The sequence below is a fragment of the Cherax quadricarinatus genome, chromosome 87 (genome assembly GCF_038502225.1).
Source record: "Cherax quadricarinatus isolate ZL_2023a chromosome 87, ASM3850222v1, whole genome shotgun sequence".
In the NCBI taxonomy this organism is placed as follows: Eukaryota; Metazoa; Arthropoda; class Malacostraca; order Decapoda; family Parastacidae; genus Cherax; species Cherax quadricarinatus.
Window position 1 is genome coordinate 5,670,416 of NC_091378.1, and position 10,158 is coordinate 5,680,573.

Below are 10,158 nucleotides of genomic sequence, written 5' to 3' on the forward strand. Positions count from 1 at the left end.
TCACTCCTATCTCTAGCATGTTTATACAAGCCTGCTGGATGCTTAATTCCTAGTACTCAAAGACCTCCTTAACCTCCTACCTCCAACTCCTCCTAGAATGACCCTCCTACCCTCCACATTTAATTAATACTCCCTCATGGTCATCCTCTTCTGTCTTATCCTCTTTAAATGTCCAAATCACCTCCTCAGCCATCTGGATTATATCCTTGGTAACCCCTAAACTCCATAAATCACATGTTTTTTTTTGTTAAATTAGACACATGTGCAGCTCTTGGGTATCAATAAAGATACCCAAGAGTTGCACGTGTCTAATTTAACAACGTGTCGGTTCTTTGAACCATACATCTACAATGTTTTTTTTATTTACAATTGGGAATTAGCAAAAAAAAAAAAAAAATAGAAAATGAAAGGCAGTGATATGATCTTTGTGATGTGGGAGCCCTCAGAATGCCCCCAAATATCTAAGAAAATGTGAATTTTAAATTCACAAGAATATAAATTATTATTATAAAAGCACTAAATAAGAATATCAATAATCTGAATGAGAAACTAACACATTTAACATAAGAACATAAGAATGTAGGAACACTGCAGAAGGCCTACTGGCCCATGCGAGGCAGGTCCTTATAGTCCTTAAGTTTTTGTACAATAGATAATAGGATACATTATAGCCTTATCTAAATATGGGTAGGCAGGAAATTGTTTTTGTTGTATATATATAACTTTTAAATTTTTAAATTATGATTTTTATATTTATTTTGAACTTTAAGCCCATGGAGGTCATACAGAATCTGCTGAATGGTAGGTAATCAGGCTTTATCCAAGGAAGGGGAGGGTAACTCCAATTCTGTGGATTAAGAGCCCTTCATAGACATCAAAGTAGCCCCTTTTAAGGAAGACTGTTCTTGTAGCATGTTGAAAACACTAATGATTATATGCTTAAGAGAAAAGCATAATTAAGAAATGGAAAAAAATGTTCTTGACCAAGTGTCTCTTGGTCAATATAATGTACATACAGGCAGGGCCCACTTTACAGCGCTTTGCTGTACAGTGTTTTGCTAATACAGTGGTACCTCGGGATATGAACAGCTCAAAACTAGAACAATTATGTAAGTGTATTTACGTAAGTGCTTTTGTAAGTATATTTTTGGGTGTCCGAAACGGATTAATCTAATTTACATTATTCCTTATGGGAACAAATTTGTTCAGTATCGGCACTCGAACAGCCTTCTCGAACGAAATAAATTCGTATCCCGAGGTACCACTGTACAGCAGTTTTCAATTATACCCATTCTTCATTTATTCAGACTTCTTACAATAAATATATTTACCATTCACTATAAGCTAAGGATAAAAATATTTTAAGGTAAGTAATGTGTGTACTGTATATATCTTTTTAAGGCCTAACTATATTACGTACTCACTTAATATATGACAGTGTAAACATGTTATCAGGATTTTATATGCATTTGAAAGTGAAAAAAAAAAAGGCTGATTCACTTTACAGCGGTAGCCCAAAACTTAACCTGCTGTATAAATGGGGCCTGCCTGTATGTCTCTTAGCCATGACAGTGGACATGTACAGTGGACCCTCGGATTTCATAACCCCTTTTCTGAATGTAAAACTATAGTTATTCTTCATAAAATGTATTTTTTGTTAATATTTTTGGGTGTCTGGAATGGATTAATTGGATTTACATTTTTTCTTATGGGAAATATAAACAAAAAATACATTTTATAGAGGGTAACTATAGTTTTACAGAGAAAAGGGATTATGAAATTCGAGGGTCCACATGTACAGAAAATATAAATGAAATAACAAGTGGGATGCATTAAAAATAACTAATTTCAACTTTTATAAAGAATAACAAAGTTACATTCCAAGTCAAATTTTTGACTAAACCAAAAACTGAAAAAATCCTGACAATTAACATCACAAGATAAATGCCAAACGAAATAGTAGTAATGTTTGAATAAATGGCAACATCAACACAACTTATCCACCATTAACACACAGCTATCATGGTGGCTTAAAATGTTAATACTTAAAAATATAATGAATATTCAGTTAATATTAAAAAATAAGAGAGCTACTCAACTATACTCACCAGGGGACTGACCCCCAAACACCTCTGGTCAGTCTCCAGTGTACCACTTGAAGTAATCAAGTGATACAGATACAATGGAGATAATGAATTAGATCTGCAAACTCACAGCAGCTGTATGAACTCATCTGAGTTTAACATTTTATGAAAAAAAATATTTATTAATTCACAGATAATCTGCTCTTGGGAGAGATAACATGTCACTATGTTTTGGTCTGCAATGGACCATAAGCCACAATTGAACCAGAACCCACCAAAATGTTGCCATGATACCCTCTTGAAAGTTCAGTTTATTTGTGATTTGTTCCAGCCATGGTACTGTATTTACTCGATATTAATTCCACAACCAGTTTTAAAAAAAATTCTCAACTTACACGACAATATTATCACGACCAATTAATGCATATATAAAAGCATGTTTTCAAAATCTTAATTATTTTACACAAAGTCTTCATTTATATAAAAAATAGCTCAGAAGAAAATATAAATTTAATAGTTTTACTATCAAAATTTCAAATAAAAGAAGAGATCTTAAATGTATGGAAACATGGTAATAAGCAGTGGTTCTTGTAGAGGTTTTGTGACAAAAGTGGCACCACCCATTCTGTCAGTGTCTGTATGACGGAGCTAGGTATGTGTATGATGGAACTACAGTGGACCCCTAGTTTACGATCAGTTCCCAATGCGACCAATTATGTAAGTGTATTTATGTAAGTGCGTTTGTATGTGTATGTCTGGGGGTCTGAAATGGACTAATCTAATTCACAATATTCCTTATGGGAACAAATTCGGTCAGTACTGGCACCTGAACATACTTCTGGTATGAAATAATATCGTGAACCGGGGATCCACTGTACAGTGATACCTCTCATATCTGGCCTGCCATTATCCAAACCTTGTCAATATCCGAACAGGCCCTGGGAAAGGGCAAAATTCTAAAATTATTACCAAAACATCCAAACAGCTGTCAACCCATTTGTGACTGCGTATTAGACCAGCCAGTTGGACACATATTGGACGGTGACATCATTTGTTTACTCTTGAACATCAGAAAAAATTGAACATTTCCACTACTTTGAGCTCAATTTTAAGGTATTTGGAGTATCCACTGTCCACAGTTCATTTGAAAAGTTATGGTCCTGTGGTCCATGAAATCCGGGAGGCTGTTATTCGAGCCCAGTGTCTGGTCCCACCACCAGACGATGCTGGACTTGTTTTTTAAACCTAAAATGCCATCGCTGATGGCGATATGACAGGGTATGGATGGCGATATGACAGTAGGGATGTGCATTTTCCCCCTCATGTATCCGGAAACTCAGTGTTTCCGAACCAGTCAGCCCATACGGTCCCCTCAAGGGAGGTTCCTTGATGCTGGTGAGGGGTTCTTGATCTAGGGAATTGGATCTGTGCTCCAGTTCCCTGAACTGAGCCTGAATACCTTCCATCCCACCCCCCACATGCGCTGTATAACCCTACGGGTTTAGCGCTTCCCTGTGATTGTAATAATAATAATCAGCCCATACGGTTCGGATATGAGAGGATTCACTGTAGTTGTGAATGTGGATGATGAAAGAAGTTGTGAATGTGGATGATGGAAGTTGTGAATGTGGATGATGGAACTAGTTGTGCATTTGTGTCGTGGAGCTAGTTGTGAATGTGCACAATGGAACAAGCTGTGAATGTGTACCGTGGAGTCAGCTGTGAATGTCTACGGTGGAACTCGAGTTGAATGTGTATGGTGGAACTAGTTGTGAATGTGGAGCTAGGTACAATATCATAATTATCATAATACGGAAGCACTAAACTAGCAGGGGGTCACACAGTGCCTGGTGAATGAAACCTAACCAGGTCCGATCCAAGAGAGGGTAGCTCAAATGCCTCAGATTAAGAGCCTTTTATCAGTGTCATGGCTAAATATCACTTGGCATAAGTACAATATATGCTCCAAAAAATAAAGCATACAACACTGGATATTATATATATAAGCAAGGAAATAAATGGCAATTAAAAAAAAAACAGAAAAAAAATTAAAAGAATTTTTAGATGTTTTGGTCTATCCTGAGCCATTGTCAAGTCACAACTGAGCAGGAAAAGGCAGAAAGGACACAAAGAAGACCCAAGACAGGTAAAAAGAGAGAGGCAAAAAAGCACCAGTGCTAATAGCAGTAATGATAGTGGTGGTTATGGTACCAGTAGTAGTGGTAGTAGTTATAGTAGTACATAATGGTAATAAACTGGTAGTAATAGCAGTAATGGTAGTGGTGGTTATGGTACCAGTAGTAGTGGTAGTAGTTATAGTAGTACATAATGGTAATAAACTGGTAGTAATAGCAGTAATGGTAGTAACAGTAAAATGATAGTAATAGTACTGGTAGTAATGGTAGCAGTAGAAGTAATAATTGTAGGAATAATAGTAGTAGTAGAGGAATAGTATAGTAACAGTAGTAGAAACAGTAGTAATGATAGTAGCAGTGGCTGTTAGTTGTAGTAGTAATGGTAGTAATAATGGTAGCATTAATAATGGTAGCATTAATAATGGTAGCAGTAGTAACAGCAGCAGCAGTACTTGTAGCAGCTGCAGCAGTAGTATTAGTAGGAAAAGCAGCAAAAATAATAGTAATCATAATAATAATACTAATCATAATGGTTAAAGTTCATCTCAATGGGAGGTAACTCCACCCTCTAAAATACATCCCCAAGGAACTCTTGTACAAAGATGTTTACACCTGTCTTTCTCAAAACAGTTTTGTGATTTGATCTGAACTTGGCCTTCTCACCTTTTCTCTTGACCTGTCTTTTTTCTTTCCCATTTACTTGCTGCTTCTTCCTTTCCTGGCATGGGTCATTAGGCCTACTGCAGTGCTTCTCTTTCCTCAATGATGTGTGTTAGTGTGTGAAGTTACCGGCTTCTCTAACCCCTTCACACGTATTGTAACCTTTATTATTACTATAACTGGTATTATCTTTACTTCTATTACTACTACTGCTACTTCTACAACTACTACCACTACTACCAATGCTACTCCTATTACTACTACTACCTCTACAACCACTGCTACCATTACCACTACCACCATTACTACTACTACTACCACCACCACCACTGGTTCCTTTTTCCCTCTTTTTGTCTTCTAGTCTTCTCTGCTTTTTTTTTTTCACTCAGTTGAGACTTGACAATGGTCCAGGGCTAGCCAAAACATTATCTAAGCTTTCTTCTCTATGTGCAGGTTATTTGTGAAATGTTCCAGCCATAACAGTAGCATTGCAACTTTTATTCTTCAGCAACTGAAAAACCTTTTGCAACTTAAATTATTTTATACTTTCTAACACAATTATGTTACAATACAGTCAAACCCTCAAATTCAGGCCCTTCCATATTTACATGCATGTTCAATGAATAATTGAAATAACTTTCATTTACAATATTTATTTTCTGTAATGCCCACTTATATTTTAGCTTAGCACTGACCCCCAAACTGAGAACTAATCATAAGATTTAGGTTCAAATGTGCCGAGTTTTTTATGGACATTCTTACGAATGTTAACCGGATTAGGGCAACATTTGAAGATATACCATCTCTGAAACACAGCATAAGCTCAAAGCTGCAACAATATTTACTGAACATACTTCAGTGGTACTGGTAGACTACCTGTGCTGAATTCACACGGACATAAGGGTACCCAACTCTCATGAATCTGGTTGTACAGGATTTAAAAAACAGAAGTGTGTGTGACTTGGCTTAAAAGAAGCACTTGCAATGCTGATAACATTCCAAGTTAAGTGACAAACTGGGAGAAGAATTTATTGGTAGAAGTTTCTCTCTCTGATTTTTAAATCGGAGGCTAAATCATTAGTGGAATATAAGAGGAAACAATGGCTAAGAGAAGGCAATGTATAGTGTGGGGAAGATGGTGTATAAGAGTGAGTAGGAGAGGTGTAGTGGAGAATAATGAAGTGTAAAGAATTCAAAACTAGCTCACAAAGTAGATGAAGCTATGCACAGATAACCGACACAAAAGAGAAAGAAAAATGAGGACGTTTCAGTCCAACTTGGACCATTAACTAGTTACATTAACACGAAGGTAAGAGAGCCAGTATGTACACACAAGGAGGGCAGAGACAGAGGAAATAAAGAGAAGTGTTAGTGTGAGACTAGTTAAAGGTCCAGGTCAGACCGAAATGTTGTCATAAGTTTCTTTCAACTTGCTGTCTTCATATTTCACTTCACCACCTCCCAGCTTCATACATCATACATCACTTAACATGGTCTCTGTTTCAAAGTTGTTATTTTTTTAAGGAATTGCTTACAACATGATAGTATGAACTGCAATCAGCCAACAGAGGATCATGCCACTACCATACTCTACACAGAATAACCCACATGAGCCCAATGCTTCACATATAGTTGTAGTTCACAGCAAAATGGCATCTACTGTTCATATTTCAAAATTAAGTTACATTCTGCAGTTTTGCTACTTCTCATGCTCACACTCACAAAACATATTTTGCAACTTACAGTACTCACTCAGCAGGCCCATAGCTAGACAGGAAGTATTGTATTAGACCACTGCCCTCTCAGAAGCTACAAACAATAATAAACAAAAAAGATACAGTGGTCCCTCGTTTTTCGTAATTAATCCGTTCCTGGAGGAGCTACTATAAACGAAATTTACGATTTGCGAATCAATTTTAACATAAGAACATAAGAACGAAGGAACACTGCAGAAGGCCTACTGGCCCATGCGAGGCAGGTCCAAGTCCCTACCGGCTTAAGCCAATGCACCCAACCTAGTCAGGTCAGGTCACATTGAGTTAAGGGAGGAACACGGCAACCGACCTGTTAGCACAAGCTATCAGGTCTAACTCACACCCACCCACATCTACTCATGTATTTATCCAACCTATTTTTAAAGCTACACAACGTTCTGGCCTCTATAACGGTACTTGGGAGTTTGTTCCACTCATCCACAACTCTATTACCAAACCAGTACTTTCCTATATCCCTCCTGAATCTGAATTTTTCCAACTTAAAACCATTGCTGCGAGTCCTGTCTAGGCTAGATATTTTCAGCACACTATTTACATCCCCTTTATTTATTCCTGTCTTCCACTTATAAACCTCAATCATATCCCCCCTGATTCTACGTCTTTCTAGAGAGTGCAGTTTCAGGGCCCTTAGTCTATCCTCATAGGGAAGGTTTCTGATACATGGGATCATCTTTGTCATCCTCCTTTGTACATTTTCCAGAGAATTTATATCCATTCTGTAATACGGTGACCAAAACTGTGCAGCATAATCTAAATGAGGCCTAACCAAGGATGTATAGAGTTGAAGAACAACCTGAGGACTCCTATTATTTATGCTTCTTGATATGAAGCCAAGGATTCTATTAGCTTTATTGCGAACACTTATGCACTGTTGTCTTGGTTTCAGATTACTGCTAACCAGAACTCCTAAATCTTTTTCGCAATCCGTAATATTAAGATCTACATTATTTAGTTTATATGTGGCATGGTTATTGTCCTGTCCAACATTTAGAACTTGCATTTGTCTATATTAAACTGCATCTGCCACTTCTCCGACCACTGCATCAGTCTATTCAAATCTTCCTGGAGTGCTCGAATGTCCTCGTCAGAATGAATTCGACGGCCTATTTTGGTGTCATCGGCAAACTTGCCGATGTCGCTCTTTATGCCCTCATCTATGTCGTTTATGTAGATTGTGAACAGCAGGGGGCCCAACACTGACCCCTGTGGAACACCGCTCGTGACGCTTCCCCACTCTGATTTCTCCCCATTTATGCAAACTCTCTGCTGCCTATTTGTCAACCATGCCTCTATCCAGGAAAAAATTTCTCCTCCTATTCCATGTGCTTTAATTTTCCTCAATAGTCTCTGATGTGGGACCCTGTCAAAAGCCTTACTGAAGTCCATATACACAATATCATATTCATTACCATGATCTACCTCCTCAAATACCTTAGTGAAAAAAGTTAATAAATTCGTAAGGCAGGAACGCCCCTTTGTAAAACCATGCTGAGATTCGTTGATTAATTTATGCTTTTCAAGGTGGCTACGAACTGCCTCGGCAATTATTGATTCCATAAATTTTCCCACTATGGAGGTTAGGCTTATTGGTCTATAGTTCGAAGCTAAGGACCTGTCACCTGTTTTGAAAATAGGTATCACATTTGCCATTTTCCACTTATCTGGCACCATGCCAGTTTGTAGTGATATGTTGAAAAGATTAGCCAAAGGTGTGCTAAGCTCCTCTTTACATTCCTTTAGAACCCTTGCATACAGTTCATCAGGGCCTGGGGATTTGTTAGGTTTTAATTTATCTATTTGCCTAAGGACCATGTCACTTGTGACCCTAATCGTGCACAGTTTATTATCGTCCTGTTCTACATAATTTATCATTACTGGAATATCGCTGGTATCCTCCTGTGTAAAAACTGAGAGGAAGTATGTGTTAAAAATTCTACACATTTCCTTATCACTGTCAGTGAGCTGACCCGAGGAACTTTTGAGTGGGCCTATCTTGTCCCTGATCTTACTTCTGTATACCTGAAAGAATCCTTTTGGGTTAGTCTTCGATTCTCTTGCAACTTTAACCTCATAATCTCTTTTTGCTTTTCTAATTCCCTTTTTTATTTCTCTCTTTAACTGAATATATCGATTTCTTAATTGCCCCTCTCCTCTTTTGATTTGCCTATATATGCCTCTCTTTTGACCAATCAGATATTTTAATCTATTGTTCATCCATTTAGGATCATTTTTGTTTGATCTGATTTCCCTATTTGGAACATAATTTGACTGAGCAGCTAGAACTATGCCCTGGAAAGCATCATATCGGCAACCATCACCACCTACCTGACCCCTAGTCAGGTCATTCCAGTTCAGCCCACCTAAGTAATTTTTCAGTCCTATGAAATCAGCCAAGCGAAAGTCAGGGACGGAGACTTGATTGCCATTATTAGGGGAATTCCATGATATGTTAAAACTGAGTGATTTTCCCCATAAGAAATAATGTAAATACAATTAATCCGTTTCTGACACTCAGAAGTACTAAAACAAAAAAATTTTTTACATGAAATATACATGTAGTACATAAACAATACAATGGGAAATGATGAATGAAACATTAACAGCATAACACTTACCTTTATTGGAGATTCTTCTTAGTGTATGGGAGACTGGAGGAGGAGAGAGATTGGATTGTTTACAGTTTGGAAGGGGAATCCCTTTCCAGCAACACCTCAGGTACCAATTGCTTCTCTGGGGTTGCTTCTCTTCTCTGTTTCTTAATGCCACTAGGACCACCTTGAGAGTCACTCTAGTCCTGTCTCGCAAAGTAACTGTGGAGAGAGCTCTGTTTCTGGCGTCTCTTTAACACTTCCCTAAAATGGTACAAGACTTTGTCACTGTACATATTTCTCACCTTCTTTACCACAGGCTTGGCACTAGGAGCTTTCTTTGGAGCGATGGTAGCTGATTTAGTACTTGCAAGCACTAAAATGAGTGGAATATTATGAAATATTTCGTAGGAGCACTTGAGGGGACCTTCACTCACTGGTAAACAATGCCAGACTGGCTGGGTAGGGAGGCCGCCCCGGCTCACACCGTGCGTAAGCGTCCTGGACGAACTACTATTCGCGAGTCAACCTATGAAAAGCGAGTCCATGTTTATACGAAAATACCCCTATGATTGGCGAAATTTACGATTGCCGAGAACTACGAAAAGCGAGGGACCACTGTAGCATATTCTAGGCATAAATTCAAAAAAGACATTATTTCAATCTTAGCATATTAAAACATCCACTACAAAACTTAAACTGTTAAAAAATGCAGGAAACAAGTATAAAAAGCATTTAAATACCAGAACACAGTATATATCTGTTAAATTCTCCTGAAGGAGGCTTGTCAGACCCTATTTGTGAGTGATATACAGTTATTCCCAAGTGAAGAAAAATAAAAGTCACAATACAGTGGATGGAACAATTTACAAATAACCTGCACATAGGAGTGGAAAGCTCCAATGACGTACTGGTC